General features: G+C 37.9%; 1 non-coding gene and 1 pseudogene across 1 annotated transcript; one reads left to right on the top strand and one right to left on the bottom strand.

Annotated features, from left to right (window-relative positions):
- Positions 1–20209, bottom strand: part of LOC126796976 (uncharacterized) — a 107887-nt pseudogene that overhangs the window by 55281 nt on the left and 32397 nt on the right.
- On the top strand, positions 14164–14270 carry LOC126801344 (small nucleolar RNA R71). Its single transcript, XR_007672834.1, has one exon. It is a non-coding gene; the product is annotated as a small nucleolar RNA R71 (small nucleolar RNA).

Below are 20209 nucleotides of genomic sequence, written 5' to 3'. Positions count from 1 at the left end.
ACAAAATTTTCATTATGATTTTAAATTTGTTGTTGAATATATATGGATGTTGAGGTTGGATATTATGACTATATCCTCGTTTGTTGCTCCTATATTCTAAGTTGTTACTTAGATTCAAAATATTCATTTATGATTGTGGAGTTTAGGATATTATGGGAAGCACGATGATTCCAAGTATTGAGGTTGGATTTGTTATTATAGAAGTGTTGTTTTTGTGCAGGTGGCATACTTTCAAGGGATACTATGTCGAGATTTTGGTATAGTTCCTAGAATAGTGATCCCCGCATGACTTACCCTAAAATATTAAGTAAATATTTAGGACAGGTCATGTCAGGTTGTGTCACTGTAGGTCAGTAATTTATTAATAGACGATATTTAGGATCAGTAAATTATTCTAGCAACTGGATTCCGGCAATAGAAGTCTAGCGATCGGGGATCAGAGTCAGGCGACATGAATTTGGCGATTAATTACCGGAGTTCAACATAAATCGGATACGGGTTTGGTTTTAATGGGTAATACATTCCATCTCCAGTTGTCCATCTCAGTGGTGTCAGAGGACTGAGAAGTGATTAAATAAAATTGATTGGGTGAATACACCTGACAAAGATTCGAATGAAATGCAGAAACAAATTAATCAATTAAGGTGAAGTTAAAGGGTGAAAGCAAGCTCACAAGGTAAGGTTGGAAGAATCATGAATTAGATTAGGAGAGCGAGCATAATCGATCTGATCCTCTCAAATTCTTATATGGATCCCAGATTCATGTCGGTACCAATCATACCAGATGATAAGGGAATGTATATATTTATCAAATTGTCGATTTGAGGTATTGGGTTTCCTCTTGGTTGTATATGGCAACGCAAGGTTGAATATAGGAATCTAAAATAACCATTTGTAAACATCTATCTTTTCCTTATCATATTTTTCTGGGTTTTCATTTATAAGGTTGTCCACTCACAATTTTGAACATCTATAATTCTAATGAAGTAAGATTGAATCTGTTATGACATATGGTATGATTCTTGATTTGTATAATTGTTTTGTCATATATTGAATCATTGATATGGTGTAAACCTTCTAGAAATTGGCTTCATCAATGGCTTTGGTGATATTATTGAATCTTATGTCTTAGACTCACAAATAGTAGTGATATATATATATATATAGATATATGCATAATTGTGAAGTACATATATTGAAAACTTTTTTCCAGGCCTTCAAGAACCCAAATCTGGGAAAAGTGAGAAGGTCAATTCTCACTCTTACTCCCCCGACACTACCGAGGTGGATCTATTAAAACCCACCCATATTAGATTTAAGAGAGACCCGTTTGTTTTTGTTTCTAATCATAGCCGTTGAGTGTCAATTAAGTGGATCTGAGGGTTGACGTTGTTCATCCATAAACAAAAAACTAAGGCCTGTGACTGAGAATCTATATATATATATATATATATATTTATATATATAAACCCAGTTGTGTAGACCTTCATTTTGGTTGATTGTACTTATTTGTTAGAACTTTGTGTTGGTTCTGTAATGATAATATTATGCATCTTCATGTTCAATTTGATTATACTTCTATAGTTTGTTGTGATTGTAATGCTTTGACAATTGTGATCATGACTTCGTTCTTTGTTTTATTTAGTGTGTGTATATATATAGGGGCAATCGAGACCGGATGTCCGCATAGCCTTTAAAGTGAAGACATCTATGCGTTTTCAGCCGCTCGGCGCTGACGGTGGTGGTTCTCTTGACAGTGGTAGTTCTCTTGCCAGATGAATAACAACGATCAATATAGAGCTTATTCTGCATGGTGTAGTCGTAGCAAAACAAGTTTGCAGCCGACTTGATCGAGCTTTAAGTTTCTGCCATTATTGATGCCTAAACCTTTGATTTTCGATCTTTTTCGCGTTCATCTTCATGGAAATGTTGTTCAGCACAAAGACTGAAAAATCGAATTTATCGCTGAAATAATAATTTCGTTTTTTCTCGGCAAGGGATATATCTTTCACATTCAGCTTAATTTCGTGTGCCGAACTGCATTTCTGGATATATTGGAAATATTAGAAATTTTTGGATATATCACGATAGTTTCAAAATTATGGGAAAAGATCAATATATAGACACATTCAGTGTGCGCCACCACCTCATTTCGCCACATATCGCCACCATAAATTAAGACTCAATCATGCTTTTCAGGGGAATCGAACACCTGATCCTTCATTTGCAAGGACAAATGTGTAGCCAACAAAAAAAAATTGGTTACCGAATCCCAACGAACTTTATCACATTATTACAATTCAATTTTATAACTACTTTTCAAATTAAAAGTTTAAAACACTATAAATACATTAGAACGTAATGCATTATTGCACACTTGCACCACTACTCAAGTTCTAAATATATTAGCATCAAGTTTCAAATATATTAATGAGTGAGGCTTTGTTGATATTCTTTTTTCTTCCTTATTGGTAAACATATTAATATTATTAAATTGTAATTTATATTTTTTTAGTCAGTTAATAATTTTTTTTACGTTGTCAAATACAATCCTACATCATATAGGAGATTAACAAGTAAAATTAATATTCTTTTTTGTTCCTTGCTGGTAAGTACATTAGAAATTTAGAATTATTAAATTGTAATTTACTTGTTGTTTTAGTTAATTATAGTAATAATTATTTTAGTCAATGATTTTTACGTATTTAATTATTAATTTAATTTATTTTGTCTAGAACTCTAATTTTATTCATTTTATTAAAGGAGTTTCTCAAAGGTGATACGATGAGTAGTGGCTGACATAGACGTGATCTAGCATGGGAGCACCGAGAGCAAACCCCTCGCAACACAAATGAGAGTATATGCAACTACCTTGCAATGAAAAGTAGTGAAGTGACACGATCATCACAACGGCCTGAATCCTTGACATAATGAGTGTCACAACCGGAACCATTTCTAGGACCGGAATGCAACAATATTCGTCGTAGCCCCGAATTAATAACCAAACGACACGTTGAACCCGATGCGTCGACTACCTATCAACTCGAAACTACAAGGCTGAATAAAAAAATAAACCACTGGCAATAAGAAATGAAGAGCACATAAAAAATATAGGCAAATAAATACAAATGTGGAAGATAGAAATGTAAGACTCAAACACCAGACAAAGAACGTGTCTAAGTCTTAACGAGCCAACTCGGTCTGACAATGAAGTAAATGACAAGATCGGAAAACGAGAATCACCAGAGAACGCCAAATGTGTCTACTGAATCCAACTCGGAGATCGGAAAGCTGAAGCACTGAGGAGTAAGATCCTCGGGAATGGGAAGCAACCAACGAGCCTCAAACGCTACCAAGCTACTAGCCTCAAGAAAAACGCCACTACCTACAAAATAAGGAGGTGAGCACTCGTCCTCGCTAACCCGTTTTGGGGCCTATACCCTATCGAGGTAGGGTTTGAAAATGAAAGAAGATAAGAGAACGGTGCAATGCTCATATAAGAAAACATAAGAAGAGATGCTCAAGTAAAAAGTAAGAAAGTCAGAGTAAAAGGGAAACCAAAACAACGTTTGGTTATTGATAAGCAAAATGATATCATATGCGAAAACGGGGGGCTAACACCACGATCGGAGAATATAATAAAGTAAAACTGTAGGGGAATCGAAATCCCTAGTGTTCGATGCTTCAGCTCACCTTCGGGTGAATTAGTTATCATGCACTACCTAATCATGAGTCACGGTACCGAGGTTTAAAACTTGGTACCACCCACGATGGAATATATGATGCCAGATATCAGGACAACAGAATCACCGTAAATAGACACAGTCGGTGCTGTATATCAAAACAACGAAAACACCGATAATACAATATGGTGTTGGACATCAGGACAACGGTTTCACCAAAACTAATAAACACACGGTGCCGAATATCAGGACGACGGTTTCACCGTGAATAAAATCTAGAGCGGGACATTTGGTTAACAACTTTATCAATACTGAAAAGACATACGATGTCGGATATCAAGACAATCGAATCACCAATTTACTATATAACTAAATATTGTATATCAATAACTATAGTATTTAATTCCTGGTAGCTAAGTACTCACCCGCTACAAAATAATAGCATTTAAGCGGGATACATCTCACTCTATGGCCTTCTTCTTCAGGCCTTTAAGTGACAAGGGGAGTAGAGTGGTTTTTGATTGCCATGTAGTGGACAGCGTGCATTAACTTCCCAAGGGAAATCTCTCGCAACACATTGAACAGGTGCCATGCTTGACCCGCTCGGATAAACCGAGTGTTATCAAATACTTAATTATGAGTGACAGTACAAGAAATCAGGACAACGAGTACCGCTCATAAATAAATATTAGACTAATAACTAAACCATCTAGTCTGGAGTGGGGGCTTGAGACGTAAACTAGATTCAATGTTAATAAAAGTATCTCGATAAATTTACCAACTAACTCGAGTGGAGTGCTCGAGACGTTGACTAAAGAAGTACGCGAATAATGATGAATACGGTTACGAAGAAATTAATTAAATAAAGCGGAGCATTACGTAATGTAATATCCCACATCGGCCAACGGAGAGAGGGTGATGTGCCTTATATGTACATGCCCACTTCCATCTAACACGAGGCTTTTTAGGGGCTCAATGGTTTCAGAGGTGATGGGAACTCCGAAGTTAACCTTTTAGGGCTAGAGAAATCCTACAATGGGTGACCTACTTGGAAGTTGCTCGTGAGCTCCCAGAAACAAAACCGTGAGGGCTAGGCCTAAAGCGAACAATATTGTGTTACGGCGGAGCGGTCCCAGGATGTAACAATAGTGTGAGTCTCTGAAATTGTTTTTTATATTTCCGGTATAATTGTCACGCTAACCGATATTTTTCCAAGATGTCAAATTTTTCGAGCCGGTCGGGTTTGGTATACCCCATCGGCACATTTTTTATTTCGAATTGAGTCACATATTTTACATATGAATGATTTTACTTGACTTGCCCTAAACCTTACGAGACTTGTTATAGTCTCGGGTTGGCTTTCATTACGTGTTTTTACGCTACTGTCTATATATATACTGTTATATTTATATATATGTATATATATTAATGGTTTTTAAACCTAACTACAGTTGGGTCGTCTCACCTGCATCGAGTTAGAGAAGACAAGTGATCACCCCTACTTTTAAGCACCTAGCAGCTAGTTCGCAAGGACTTGGATTAGGTGCTAGTGGCGTATAGACCAAGTCCCTTAGGTTGACTAGAGTATAGACCAAGTTCACCGAGTTGACCAAAACTCGCTAAACTCGATAATTGTCGATTTAGTTTACCAAATTGCACTAAGTACGCTTTAGGGGCTAAAGATACTTGATAATGTAATGGTGATTTACATTATTATTTCCAACACACTTCTAATATTATTGTGCTCTCGATTCTCGAACTGGGTGAGGACCAAGGTCAACGTTTGAATTAAACGTCGCGGGTTACGTCGCCATATTTTTGAGTTAAACTTTGTAAATAACTTTACATTTAAAAACAAAAGACCAGAGAAATTATTTTGTAAAACCACATCGGTAAATAGTAAGGCTTTTAAATCTGTGGAAGGTATAACCGTAAAGTTTAATAGAAAATTAGTAAAGCTTAGTAATTTTCCAAACATAAATCTGTCAGGGGCATAATGATAATTTCACATGGCTGTAAAACAGTGAAAAGTGGTATCCGTAACAGTAAAAGCCAGGGTTTTTACCCTTTCTTCTATGATCACAAATTCAAGCAAAAAACCACACTTAGATCTACTCCAAATAATCATGCAATCTCACAACAAGCTTCAGAACCATAAACCCAACACAACAACAAAAAAAATAAGAGGAATATAAGGAGGTTTAATAACTCAAGGAAGAACGACGATGGAGGCAGTCGCCGTTGTGAACTGCTGCTGTGAATCTGAGCTACTGCTGCTCACCGTGGCTCTCCTTCAAGCTTTTGGCATCAATCTGATGCCTTGCAGTGCTCCTCGAGTTTGCCTAGGTCATTGTTTCGGAGAAACGCAGTCGTCGGAGTGGGAAGCTCATGGCGGAGTAAAAACAAAGGATAGGGTTGAGAACTAAAGCTTGGGCTCGGCAATTCGAAGGAGAATAAGGAGTATGAAAGAGGATGGATGCTCGGGCTTACTAGAAAAGAGGGAGGAGGGATTGCGTCGAACCCCAGAACCTTGCCGGAGGCTCGTCAACATCGTACTGCTTCGATTTCAATCTCGTTGGAAATTACTCAAATATTACATACAAGGATGAGGTCTTAAAGGTCTCGGTGAGGGAGAGAGAATGGTAGTGGCGGCGTGCTTCAACGCAGTTGGACGGCGGCGGCGCGGCCGGTCAAAGGTTGCTGCCTCTGTTCCGTTTCAGAGGAAGGGCAGGAGATGAAGAGAGAGAGAGAGAGAGAGAGGGGGGGGAAGGAGAGGATGGTTTTTGGGCCAAATTAGAAGAGGGAAATACTTTGACGGCTAGGAGTTAAAAATAGAATATAAGGATTACTGAAAATCAATTTAAAATAAAAATCTTTAGAAAAACATAGAAAATAATACAAGTGCAGAAATACTTCCGCGCTCGTGGTGTCGTGTAGTTTAATAAACAAATATTGAACTATTTGTTTAACATCTCAGATAAATGTCGATTAGTGTGTTCTAATTGTCGGGAAATGAGGAAAAAATTCAGGGGTTCACAATGTGCAACAGTGTGAATCAATTCTTGTGGAAGTGAAGAAGTCCTTATTGATGAATAAACAAGTTAAGAAGCCAAAGAAACAACATATGATGTAAGACATTCGAGCAGAATTCCGTGTGGAATTAGCTGGCTCAGAAGATGATAGTGATGATGAAGAATATGACGATAACGACATGGGTCCTGAAGAGCATGTATAAATGCGACGAACAATTTTATACTTTAAACAATCACAATGGGAAAGAGAGCATGCACCTGCACAAAGAAGTTGGCAAGAAGTTGATGAAGCACCATAATATTTATTGGACTTCTTGTGCAGCCCATTGCATCGATCTATGTGAGAGTTTTGTAAAGGAGAAATTGTTCGTGCTGCACCGAACTGATTTGAAACAAACTTTATTTCATTGGAAGACTTGATCAAGAAAAAATATGGATTGAAGAAATATTTGCAAGTGATTGGTGGGTTAGCATCAATTTTAGTCGAACTCGTCATCGCCGGGTTGTCGAAACAATAATTCTAGACACGCGCTTTGGACTCAGGCGGAGAATATCTGTCAAATATTTGAGCCACTTTACAAAATACTACTCGTTGTTGATACATAAGTTTATCCAACCATGCGTGTTGTTTATGAGCTTATGTGTGTGGTGAATCAAGACTTGGAGAAAAAACATGAAGCAAAATGGGTGGTCAAAATTATCAACGATTAGTGGTTTAACACTTTGTTGCACGATTTTTCATTCGGCATGTATATTTAAATCTACAGTTATTTCGTTTTTAGAAAATATATCTATAGTTATTATATACAAAATATACTTATTAATCATATTTATTACTACTCATTAATTATATATATATATATTGTGTATGCATATTTGATATAAGTTATTATTTATATCCTCGATACAACTACAGATCAGGCGTTGGAGATGATTGTGAGCTTATTGAAGCAGTGCATAAAATACTTTCTAGATTGGACCCGAACTCTCCAACAATAAGACTATTTGGAAAAGAGGTTAATTTGATGCAACATGCTTTCTTTTATAACTTATATTTTCAAAGTTTGTAATCATAAGCTGTAATTTTATTTATGTTATTATTTGTGATATTCAACTTACATATTTCAAAGATGCAAAACTAAACTTTAGAACACCAACAACAATTGCAGCCAAATCAGAAATGTCTCCTAGTAAGTATATAACATATATTTAATAAGTTCATATAATTATTTTATTGAGAATCTGATTGACATTATTTATTCTTAATATAATTAATTGGTGGGTAATGTAAGGAAGTAGTGCACCAACTATGAGAAAGTTGGCTATTAAAGTATTATCATAAACAATATCAGCGTCTGCGTGTGAGAGGAACTAGAGCACAATTGCACTAATCCATACCAACCAGAGAAACAAGTTGGGATATATTCACCTAGAGAAATTGCTTTATTGTTATTACAACATGAAGTTTAAAACTTGAGATAGAGAAGCAGCTCATTCACATGTTGATCAAAAAGATCCTTTGGATGTCTTTGATATTGGTACTGAGTTTGATGATGAAGAAATATATCAACTTTATGAAATGGATTAGACCGTTGTATTTAGATGATAAAGAAGGCAATCCATCTCCTACTGTTGCACGAGAAGCCCGTGCAGAAAGAATAAATGTAGAGCAAGTTGTTCAAGAACATGTTTTGGGAACTGATAATGAATCAATTAATGACTTAGTGTATTAATTTAATCTTTTACCTCATTCCTCTCGTGACTCACATATTTCTTCAAGAAGAAATGATGACTCTAGTATAAGATCAGGAGGTTCATCAAGCATTAGAGGTGATGATAGTGGGAATTTACAGCGGTGCTGGTGGAGGTGATGATGGAGTTCAAGATTATAATGGAAGCCAAGAAGGTCATATGAGCCCATTCACTTGTGAACCATACTTCACACATGTAACCCATGATGAAGACCACAAGAGTAGAAGAACATGAACATGTATTGGTGCTATAGGAAAATATTATACAACAAGAGAAAGAAACCAAGAAAGCATGTCAAGGAATGAAGATGATTCTTTATCTTCTACTTTTGACTCATTTGCTCTAGGAGGAAGCAATGATGGATCTTAAAACTCATTCCGTAAGGAACATGCTCATTATGTACCTATGTTTTAAAATCCTCATCTACTACATGTTTGTACAATTTCTACACATCGATTAACCAAAGAATAACACTGAAGTTCAATTTCGCTATCATCTATCAACCAATCATTCAAAGATCAACTCATCCTAGACAATTAAAGGCATACCTAAGACTCAAAACAAAATCAAAACAACATAACATAGCAAAAATCGAAAAACAATCTAAAAATCGAAAATCAAAGCAAGACAAATAAAAATCAAACCAACAAATCAAAACACATAGGCATTGAACAATAGAATACAACGAATAATGTATACCCCACCCCACACTTAAAACTGACATTGCCTTCAATGTACAATATGATAAGCAATGAAAATTAAAAGGAGATAAGGGATAAGAAAATGCAAACACTCGTTGATGGCTCTTTCATTGGCTTAAGTTTAGAGTCCAAAGCCTAGACTATCTCCAAAAAATTCACTTGCTTGGCCTAGGTTCAAGGAGAGAAGTCTCCTCAACGTCATGCTCCACAAAGTTCTCATAGTACGGATTCAAGCGATGTCCATTTACCTGAAATTCCTTCCATTGCACTGGACTCCGTATCATTATTGCACCAGAAGGGAAAATGTTAGTGATAGTGAAAGGCCCTATCCATCTAGAACGTAATTACCAGGAAATAACTTCAGTCAAAAATTAAACAATAAAACTTTCTGCCCAATGACAAAGGCCTTGTTCCTAATCATACGGTCATGAAACGCCTTAGTCCTCTCTTTGTAAATCATGGCTGAATCATAGGCCTCATTCCGAATCTCTTGAAGTTCGTGCAATTGCAAATTCCTATGCAATCCGGCCTCATCAATGTCCATGTTAAAATTCTTCACAGCCCACCATGCACGATGCTCAAACTCCACAGGTAGATGGCATACCTTGCCATAGACTAACCTGAAAGGAGACATATCAAGAGGGGTTTTGTATGCAGTTCTATAAGCCCAAAGAGCATCATCTAACCTCTGGGACCAATCCTTTCGAGTTGGTCCAACTGATTTCTCCAATACCCTCTTGATCTCTCGGTTAGTGTTCCATTTGTCCACTCGTTTGAGGGTGATAAGGCGTAGCAACCTTATGTTTGACACCATACTTCCTCAACAGAGCCTCAGTGGTGCAGTTGCAAAAGTGAGAAACTCCATCACTAATGATAACTCTCGGCATACCAAACCTAGAGAAAATATTAGAACAAAAAAAATCTGCAAAAACTCGAGAATCATTAGTCTGGGTGGCTTTGGCTTCCACCCATTTCGAAACATAATCAACACAAACAAGTATGTACAAGAAACCATTAGAGTTAGGGAATGGTCCCATGAAATCTATGCCCCAACAATCAAATATTTCAACATGTATAATAGGTTGCATCGGCATTTGATCCCTAGGACCAAGATTACCTGTTCTTTGGCACCTATCGCAAGTCATACAAAAAGCATATGCATCTTTAAAGATAGTAGGCCAAAAGAAACCACATTCGAACACCTTAAGGGCTGTTCTACGTGACCCAAAGTGACCACCACAAAACTCAGAATGACATAAAGCTAGTATAGATTGATGTTCAAAGTCAGGGACACACCTCCTTATGATTTGATCAGCACAATGTTTTCACAAGTATGGTTCATCCCAAATGTAATACTTAGCTAAACCTTTAAGTCTATTCTTTTTAGCGTGCGATAAAGTATCCGAGAATTGCTTAGAAACAAGATAGTTCACAATATCTGCATACCATAGCTCACTTACCTCAACTTGAAAGAGTTGCTCATCCGAAAAACTCTCATGAATGGCCAGGGGTTCGGCATCTCTCACTAAATGGCTCAAATGGTATGCCACAACATTTTCACTTCCCTTATTGTCCTTGATTTCAAGATCAAACTCTTAGAGTAAGAGAATCCATCGAATCAATCTTGGTTTGACATCTTTCTTCTTCATTAAGTACTTCAAAGCTGCATGGTCAGTGTAAACAATAACTTTGGATTGAAGTCAGTAAGAAAACTTATCTAAAGCAAAGATCACAGCAAGAAGTTTTTTCTCAGTTGTGGTGTAGTTATGTTGAGCATCATTAAGCGTTCGAGAGGCATAGGAAATGGCATAGGGCTGCTTGTCCTTCCTCTGTCCTAGCACGGCTCTAACTGCATAGTTGGATGCATCACACATCAATTCAAACGGCAAAGACCAATCCGGCGGTGCCATGATGGGTGCTGACGTTAAAAGCTTCTTCAATGTCTGAAATGCGTGCTTGCAATAAACATCAAAGTGAAAGGGAACGTCCTTTTGAAGCAATGAACTCAATGGTCTCGCAATTTTAGAAAAATCCTTGATGAACCTACGATAGAACCCTGCATGTCCAAGAAACGATTGAACATCCCTCACAGTTGTGGGAAGGGGTAAGTGCCGCACAATATCTATTTTTGATTTATCAATCTCAATTCATGTAGATGAAACAATATGGCCTAAAACAATGCCTTCCGTAACCATGAAATGACATTTTTCCCAATTCAAAACCAAATTAGTTTCTTCACAACGTCTAACCACAAGTTCCACATTCTCTAAACATGCATTGAAATTTTCACCATAAACATAAAAGTCATCCATGAAAACTTTAATTTTAGAACCAATATACTCAGAGAAAACTGTGATACATACAACGTTAAAACGTACCTGGAGCGTTGCATAAACCAAAAGGCATGCGACGATAAGCAAACATACCAAAAGGGCATGTGAATGTCGTCATTTCTTGATCTTCCTCCGCAACGCTAATCTGATTGCATCCACTATATCTATCAAGAAAACAATAGAAAGAATGACCAGCTAACCTCTCAAGCATTTGATCAATGAATGGCAGCGGCATGTGATCCTTTTTTGTTGTGGCGTTGAGCTTCCTATAGTTGATACACACACAGTGACCAGTCACCGTTCTCTGAGGCACTAACTCGTTATCCTTGTTCTTCACCACCGTGATTCCAGACTTTTTTGGCACAACTTTAATAGGAGAGATCCACCTACTATCCGAAATAGGGTAGATGACGTCACAATCATGTAACTTAGTGATCTCGTTTTTGACAACTTGCATCATTGGTGGGTGAAGACGTCTCTGACCCTCCTTAGTCGGTTTGACACCATCTTCAAGTAAAATTCGATGCACACACATTGTAGGGCTGATTCCCTTGATGTCGGCTAGGGTCCATCCTATGGCCGTCTTGTGCCTTTTCAAAACCTCAATCAATATCTCCTCTTGTTCTTGAGTGCGGATGAAATGATCACTGGCAATGTATCCTCATCTCTCAAAAACGCATACTTCAAGTGGTTCGGAAGAACCTTAAGATCAAGCTTTGGGGTTTACACCACAGAAGGAAGATTCTTGTTAGTGGTTAAGAGAATTGGATTAGGAGAGACATAATTTACCTCACGTGGCAAAACCTTAAGAGAGGTCACATTCTCTAGTTCAAAAGATGGCACGACATCATTGGGTTCCAACTCAGAAACGTTGGAGCCATCACTTGCAAATCCGGCCCCGTGGGCAATGATGAGTGCCAACTCGTCATGTCCCAAGGTATCTAGATAGTTATTTTCAAGGGAATCAAGAATGTCAACTGAAAAAACAATCACTTAATTCTAAAAGGGGATACCTCATGGCTTCAAAGATGTTGAAGCTAATCACTTCACCATCGAACTCAAAGGTGAGTGATCCACTAAACACATCAATCTTCGTACTTGTAGTCCTCATAAAGTGACGCCCCAACAGAATAGGGACCTCTTTGTCATCTACTTCAGTTGGCTCCATGTCAAGGACATAGAAGTCCGCAGGGAATATCAAGCTCGAAACTTGCACAAGAACATCTTCAACATAGCCCAAAGGGACTTTGTTGGAACAATCAGCTACTCGGATAACCACACTATCTTTTTTCAAATCTCCTAGACCTAAGTTAGCATAAATGTAGTAAGGCACTAAGTCTAGCATTATCTTATGAAACTTTGTGTTACCGATTGTATAAGGGATAGAAAAACTCTCTGGATCCTTGAGCTTAGGTGGTAGCTTCATGTAGCACGGCTGAGACCGTCTAACTCATTATGACCACTTCCTTCTCTCGAGTCATCCTCTTATTGTGCACAACTCCTTCAGAAACTTAGCGTACTTCGGGATTTGTTGAATGCATTCAATGAGAGGCATGTTCACTTCTAACTTCTTAAAGATGTCGAGCATGGCTTGATCAGAGTCATCTTTCTTCTTCTTTGTGAATCTATTGGGGAAGGGATCACGAGGAAGAGCATTAGTTGAAACCAAACCACTAGAGTTAGGATCCTTACCTGTCTTATGCATGGCATGATTACTTTGGGGCAGAGGCACGGCATCATGGACCTTAGAGGAGGCATGGTCCTTCTCTAGGTCATTTGCATTGAAATTTTCGGCCTCTTTGTCTTTAGAAGGCATGGCCTTCTTGATTGGCTGCAATGGAGCATATAAGAGCCTGCCACTTCTTGCCATCATGGCCTTCACATTCAGATTTGGCTCAGTTTGGCTTGGTAACTTACCTCCTTCATGGATCTTAACCATGAAGTCGATCACTTGTCTCATCTGCTTCTTAAGCTCGATTATGTCTTTAGAATGAGCTTGTTGACCTGTAACTAAAGCTTCAGTAGCAGAGTTTAAATTTTGTTGCCCTTGAGCAACAGACTTTAAAAGTTCATCATAGTTAGGTGCAGATGCATTATTCGAACCATGAACATTGGAGTTAAAAGGAACAGAACCTTAAGGTACCTAAGGCCGCACAAACAAACCTGAAGGACAAGGTCCTTGACCTTGAGCATTGGACGGTTGAGCATTGTTGTTCCAATGAAAGTTGGGATGGTCTCTAAGTCCAGGATTGTGTGTGTTCGAATAAGGATCATACGTAGGCCTTTGTTGCCCCATGAAGTTCAACTCCTCTTCAGTCATTGCACCATTTGGACAATTCTCGGTTATGTGGTCCTTCAATGAACAAATTGCACACGCTTGAGTGTTGATGCTCGAACCATTGAATGCCTTGACAAGGACGTCAAGCTTTCTTTCTAAGTAGCCATTTGATTCATTGTATCAACCTCATACACCCGACGGCTCTTGTTTCCTCTCTAATCCTTGGAACTAAATTGGCGATTGTTGTCGGCCAAGTCATCAATTAAGGTGTAAGCTTCTTGACTGGTCTTGTTCATGAATGTACAGCCACATGCCGAATTCACCATACTCTTGTTAGTGGTGTCGAGTCCTTCATAGAAGAATTGCACCAAGTCATCCAGCGAAATACAATGGTGATGGCACGTCCTTTGTAGTTCTTGAAATTCCTCCCATGCCTCGTAGAGTGAATCATCATGCTTTTGAGTGAAGTTCTGAATATCCCTCCTTAGTCTTTTCGTGAGTTGAGCGTGGAAGAATTGCTTCAAGAACCTCCTAGTCATTTCGTCTCATGTGGTGATAATTCCCGCATGCAGAGAGTACAACCAATGCTTAGCATCGTCCTTAAGAGTAAATGGAAACAAAAGCAACCTCAAGCCTTCTTGAGAAAGATGATGAATTGATTGCTTGCAATGTCCAACAACTCCCTCATGTGAACATTAGGGTTTTCCATTGAGAAACCAGAGTCGTTAGGCAGCTGCCCAAGCAATTGAACCGGAATGGAGAAGTTGGCTTCATTAGGTGGAGTGAAAGCAATGCATGAAGGTGATTCAGGGGTGGTGGGGATGAAAGCAATCTTGAGTGCCATTGGAGCACCGGCAGGAACTAGGCCACAGTCCGGAATTGTGTTTGTCTTTGATCTAGGTGAAGAGTTCAAGATTGAATTGCTTGGAGATGATTCGAAATCTAAGGGTCCACCCGAGAAAGATTTTTGTAAGTCTCAAAGTGCTTGAATTCGATCTTTAAGCACTTGTGTTTTCTTAGATATAGTGGACATACATAATTCCTGTAAAATAAAAGTTAGAAAGTTAGCATTGAACAACACAAAATGAAGACAAGAAACGTGCTCTTCCTTAGACATATACATGGCACACTTATGGAAGAGGCACGACAACTATGTTGTCATGTTACAAAGTTAGTTCTTTACGTTTACCAAGTTCATACAATTCACAAGTTCATTTTTCCATTAATGATTGAATGATCAATTGATTATAAGTTGTAAACCGAGGTGGACATGCGGCCTAAGTATGGATGTCTAGACACAAGATCAAATCTTTGTTTCATAAGGCCGTGTAGCTCAATTATGGATAGTGAACATGGTAGGACTCATTTGTTGAACTATAGAGGGCGAACTCCCTATCGACCCCCCATCACCGAGTTGTATGTCAATTGTATGAAGAGCGTGCCCCTTACTCAGCTGGACTCAAACTTGGGTGTTTAGATGATCGGTTCGATTACTCGAGATCAATATTAACCCTGTAAGCATCATTAGTAGTATAAAGAAAGAGGATATCGTTCACAAACTAGGGATCCAACCAGGGTAAAGAATCACAAATATTTAACAATGAATTCATAAGAGTTTGAGGATTTTGGGATGTAGGTTCGGTATCAAAACAGAAAATAAAACCGAAACTAATATATACATGTGATCAACCAACTAACACATAAGCAATCACCAAACAAATTACATAAGAACAAAGCCATCGAAATCTATTCTCAATCATGTTCATGCCGTAGGTATCATAGTTCATCTTAAGTTCGATTCTGCATCAAGTCCCTACTTGTTTCCTAATACATGGATACTATCGAGCTCAACTACTTGTCTTGCAACGACATCTAACATACCAATTTATCATGCAATTACATATCACATAGAGAAATCAACATGTTTAAGCACTTATCCAATGTTGAAATTTAGATCATAATCGGTGGAAGAACAAAGGACAAACAATTAATCAACTACTTGTATCAAAATCGTTTTTAACTTTGAATGATTAACATATGCAACATCAACTACTTGTCTTAATCACACATGCAATATAAGAACACACCGAAAATTAATCAAGAACATACATGAACATAAACTCATGGCATAAAACCTAAAGTCATTAAATTAAAATCTAAAACCTTAATTCATCATGTCCTTCAAAAGTTACAAATATCGCATAGACAAGAATAAAAATAACTTTAATAAAACCTAAATATAAATTATCCAAAAACAAGAACATAAAAACCCGAAAACTAAACATGAAAATCATAGAGTTACACTTTATAATTCTCCTCCCAAGTTTCCTTACAAAGGTAGCATGAAATCTTCAAGAGTATGGTATCCTAGGCTCCCAAGCTTTGGACAGAAAATATGGTGAAGGGTGCTGAATTCGGATTCTATGGTTCTTGGTGAATGAAAGTGTTTAAGCAGAGCTTTGGCTATACTTGTATGCAAGGTTGATGATCTTTTTCTATGGAAATGAGGTGCTATATATAGAGGAAGAAACCCAAGGGAGGCTGGCCACAAATTCCACAAAATTGAAACCAAATTGGTTGAGGTTTCCTAGATTTTCTCAATTCAGGAAATCTGACATTTGTGCCTTGTTCTGGCCATAACGTTCTCTAACACATAGATATTGAGGTGATTCCAACGGTATTTAAAAATAGACTCCCATAGCTTTTCATCCATATATCATGCATTTTCAGAGTCATTGTGAGCTGTCCGAGGAGCTTGTCAAATTTGGATGACCTGCAATGCCAGAATTCTGATTTTTATAAGGATTGGACATTAATTGCATATTTTCTTCATCCTTTAATGCTGATTTCTTTTGCACAAATTTCTTCTTTTGAATTAGGGAGCCAGTAAGAACTTAATTTTTGCAGCCATGTTTAATTTTTCTTATCTCTTCTCATTAATTTGTTGCATGTCTTCTTTGACTTTCTTACATCTTCTCATTAATTTGCCGCATGTCTTCTTTGACATTATTTGGTGCAGGAATTTATAGTGATTATGATATATATTTGTGCTCTATATGTAGGAGAAACAAGGTCCAACATTCCCTCACAGCCCTTGGATCAAAAGCAAATCAATGGCTGAGATAATTTTGCCGAGCTCACCGGACCTCCGACTAATGATTCGGTCATATCTCCATGTAGGAATAAGATATTGATTTGATTCTAAATTCTACAGAAACTAGACTCACACAGCTTTCTATCCATATATGGTACGTCTTAAATTCTTATTAATTCTAAATCTTAAGGATTAATATAAAATAAAATTCAAAACAATACCCAAAATCCCACCCAAATCAAATTCATTCACCAGAACAAAATATATCAAGAGATAAACCCCCCGCTAATCTTTCATTTTTCTGCAAACCCTCGCCGCTAGTTCTTCATTGACCATCATCACCATTCCCTCACCTTCATCGTCGAAATTGAACACGGCCCAGATTCATAGCGACGGACCGGTGGCACATTGCGACTGTGTGCAGATCGTACGTGAACACCTTGAGCGGCGGATCGGTGGCACAAAGCGAATGTGTACAGAAGCGGGACGGCTCCGATGAAGATGTAGTATGAGATGAGAAGTAGGATGCAGCAATCGAAAATCAAAATCAGTTGAGAAGTGCCGAGATCTGATATTATAGATGAGGTGGGGGACGAGAGGAAGTATCTGTACCCACAGAAGGGTTTTTTTTTTGTTTTCTTTTTAGAGAAGGAGTTGTGTGCTGCCACTTGCTGGTAATGTGTGGTGCTGTCCAACAACAGCCAAATTGCATTCTTAGCGTGCCTCTGCAACCGACCCGTGCATTTATACGGCCCGTGCGTCGAATAAGCTCTGGTCTTCCACCTCAGTGTTTTTCTTTATTCGACAGAAACACAGAACCAAACTCTCTTATTCTTCCAGGAACTCCAACCTCCTTTCTTGCCATCTAGCACCGCCAACACAACAATCTTCCAACATGCAATCTCACCATTACATTCCTCTCTATTTCTCCTCTCTATTGATGTTGATAGATCAAGCTTACAGCCCGAAAAGCAGAAGATGTCAATTTGGGAATCAATCAAGATTTAAGGAAATCGAGCTCCGACGAAACCCATGACTACTTCATTGGTAAGCTTGGATCGTTGCCCATTTATATCTTATCTCCAATCTTCAGTTTCGTGATTTATGATTAGTTCACTAAAACCCCTTTTCTTTTATGGGTTTGAGTTCACCGATGAACATCTCTGTGTTCCTCCTCTTCCGATGACGTTTGGGTTGGAGGTGGTATCGAATTCTTCTGCAAGACCCCTAACTTTCTCGGCATCTCTTTGACGAAATGACGGTAAGCTTATCTTTTCTCTTTTATTTCACTTCGGTGGTGTACCTATTTCCTCTAATTTCGAACCTAAACTTCTTTCCTCTTTTTCCTGGGTTCGTATACGTCTTTGCATTTCCTTGTGACTCTGGTGTGGCAAGAGTTGATGAGGAGCTTTGGATCGTCAAACTATCTTTTTGGTAAAACGTTTAAGTTTGGGTGAGGAGCAAAAGCCTAGAACTCGATATTGGAAACCATATGGAGCATGGAGAAGCTACTGTTAGAGATTCCAAATTCTGGAATTAAACTAAAGGGTAAAGAACATGATGTATGTATGTTGATTAAGTTGGTGAATTCCAATTTGGGTTGTAGAACACACTTTGAGCTGTTGTGTTAATTTGTGTTCTTTTAATGTCTCTGTTTGGATTGAATTGGAGTTGGAGCAAGTGGGAGCACATATTATTGATTATGGAATTCACTAGAAACAAAGAAATGACTCCTATCTTGGATTTCTAGATTTAGGAATGAAAGAAAAGGTAAATTCCCAATCTGGGTTCTATTCCGTTGGTGAAGACACTCTCGCTCCTTTGTTGTTGCAACAGAGGCGGTTAGCCTCGACTTTTGAGGTCAACAGTTTGGCCTTATTAGTCGCTAGGATCGGTTGTGCATTACTATTATATCTTCCACTATCCTACACTTTGTAAACTCTTCTATTTTGCAGAAATGTAAAGTGTAGTTATTCATTTGTCTTGAGCTTCTAGCTAGGTTCTTGTTATATAGAAGTGTACAAGTTTAAATTCTTTGAAGTTGTACACCTTTAACATGTTTTGTTTTATGTTCCGAGTATTCTAAGTAAGACTTCTTTACTTAATTCGTTTCTTTCTCGTCTATTTTCCTTAACATACTGCTTGCATCCCTTCTCGGGATGTGACACTCAACCTCTCCAAAACAACTTCACCCCAACATCAAAGTTGTAGATCACACGAAAATACACATTTTTCATACCTATGTCGAAGTCCAGATCGGCCGGAAAGTGGTTGGAAAACCCCTTTGAAATTCATAATAGTGCACCGAATTTGAAATCACGATGTAGGCCAAATCCCAGCCTAACTCCGATTGATTCGATCCCAGAGAGAAGAATAATGTCGATTTGCAGTAGCCCCGAGCTCCAGAGTCGTCAGAAACAGGCCGCACGATGGTGTTGGCTTCTGCTTGAACTTGCAGTCATTGTTGCATCGCGTATGGTGGTTGGTGTAGCGTTAAACTAGTATGGATCGACTAGAAATGGCGAGGCAGATCGATTGGCACCAGTAGCGTTCCGATCGATGGCCGAACAATGATGATTGGCGCTAGAGACGGAAACTAGGTTACTTGGTGAACAGTGGCACGATTTTTGAATTTCTGAAAATTTCTCATTTTCCTCCTTTCAACCCCCTTATTTATACAATTTCCAAAAATGCCTAAAAGGCCTAAAGAAAAAGGGCTATGGAGATGAATGCGCGAATATAGTTTTTGATTTGTAACTTTTTCATAAGAACTTTGATTATGGCGTGTCGCATGCCCACAAACTCGTATTGATGAGCCTTAAAACTTTCGTGAAGGAAGTTTTCTGTAAAAACTTACACATTAAAAAGTAAACTTTTAGAGTCGTTATACTTAGTACAACTCTCGATCTGAGTAAAAAGTAAAAGTAAATCGTAAGAAGGTTAAAAGGTTTGAGGTGTATCACATAGTAACGTCCAATAATAAATTACTGACTCTAAGCATGTTATAATCTCAACTATGGTGTATTATTGATATACAATAACTCTAAGCATTGAATTACTAGCCCCAGTAACATTTAATAATAGATTACTAATCTCAAAAACCCCTAGTAATAAATTATTCACTCATAATAACCCCAAATAATAAATTGATGTAGTAACGTTCAATAATAAATTACTAACTCTAAATAAATATGTTATGAATTCCAAAATATCATAACTGATGTCTGGTAACTTCAAACAATAAATTACCAACTTTTAGTAAACCAAATTATACCACCACTTAGTAAAATAATTATCACCGTATCAAAATAATAAATATTATTATTACTATACCTC

This window comes from Argentina anserina, chromosome 6, assembly GCF_933775445.1.
Source record: "Argentina anserina chromosome 6, drPotAnse1.1, whole genome shotgun sequence".
In the NCBI taxonomy this organism is placed as follows: Eukaryota; Viridiplantae; Streptophyta; class Magnoliopsida; order Rosales; family Rosaceae; genus Argentina; species Argentina anserina.
The sequence above is the reverse complement of the archived record's forward strand: the minus strand, read 5'-3'. Positions and strand labels throughout refer to the sequence as shown.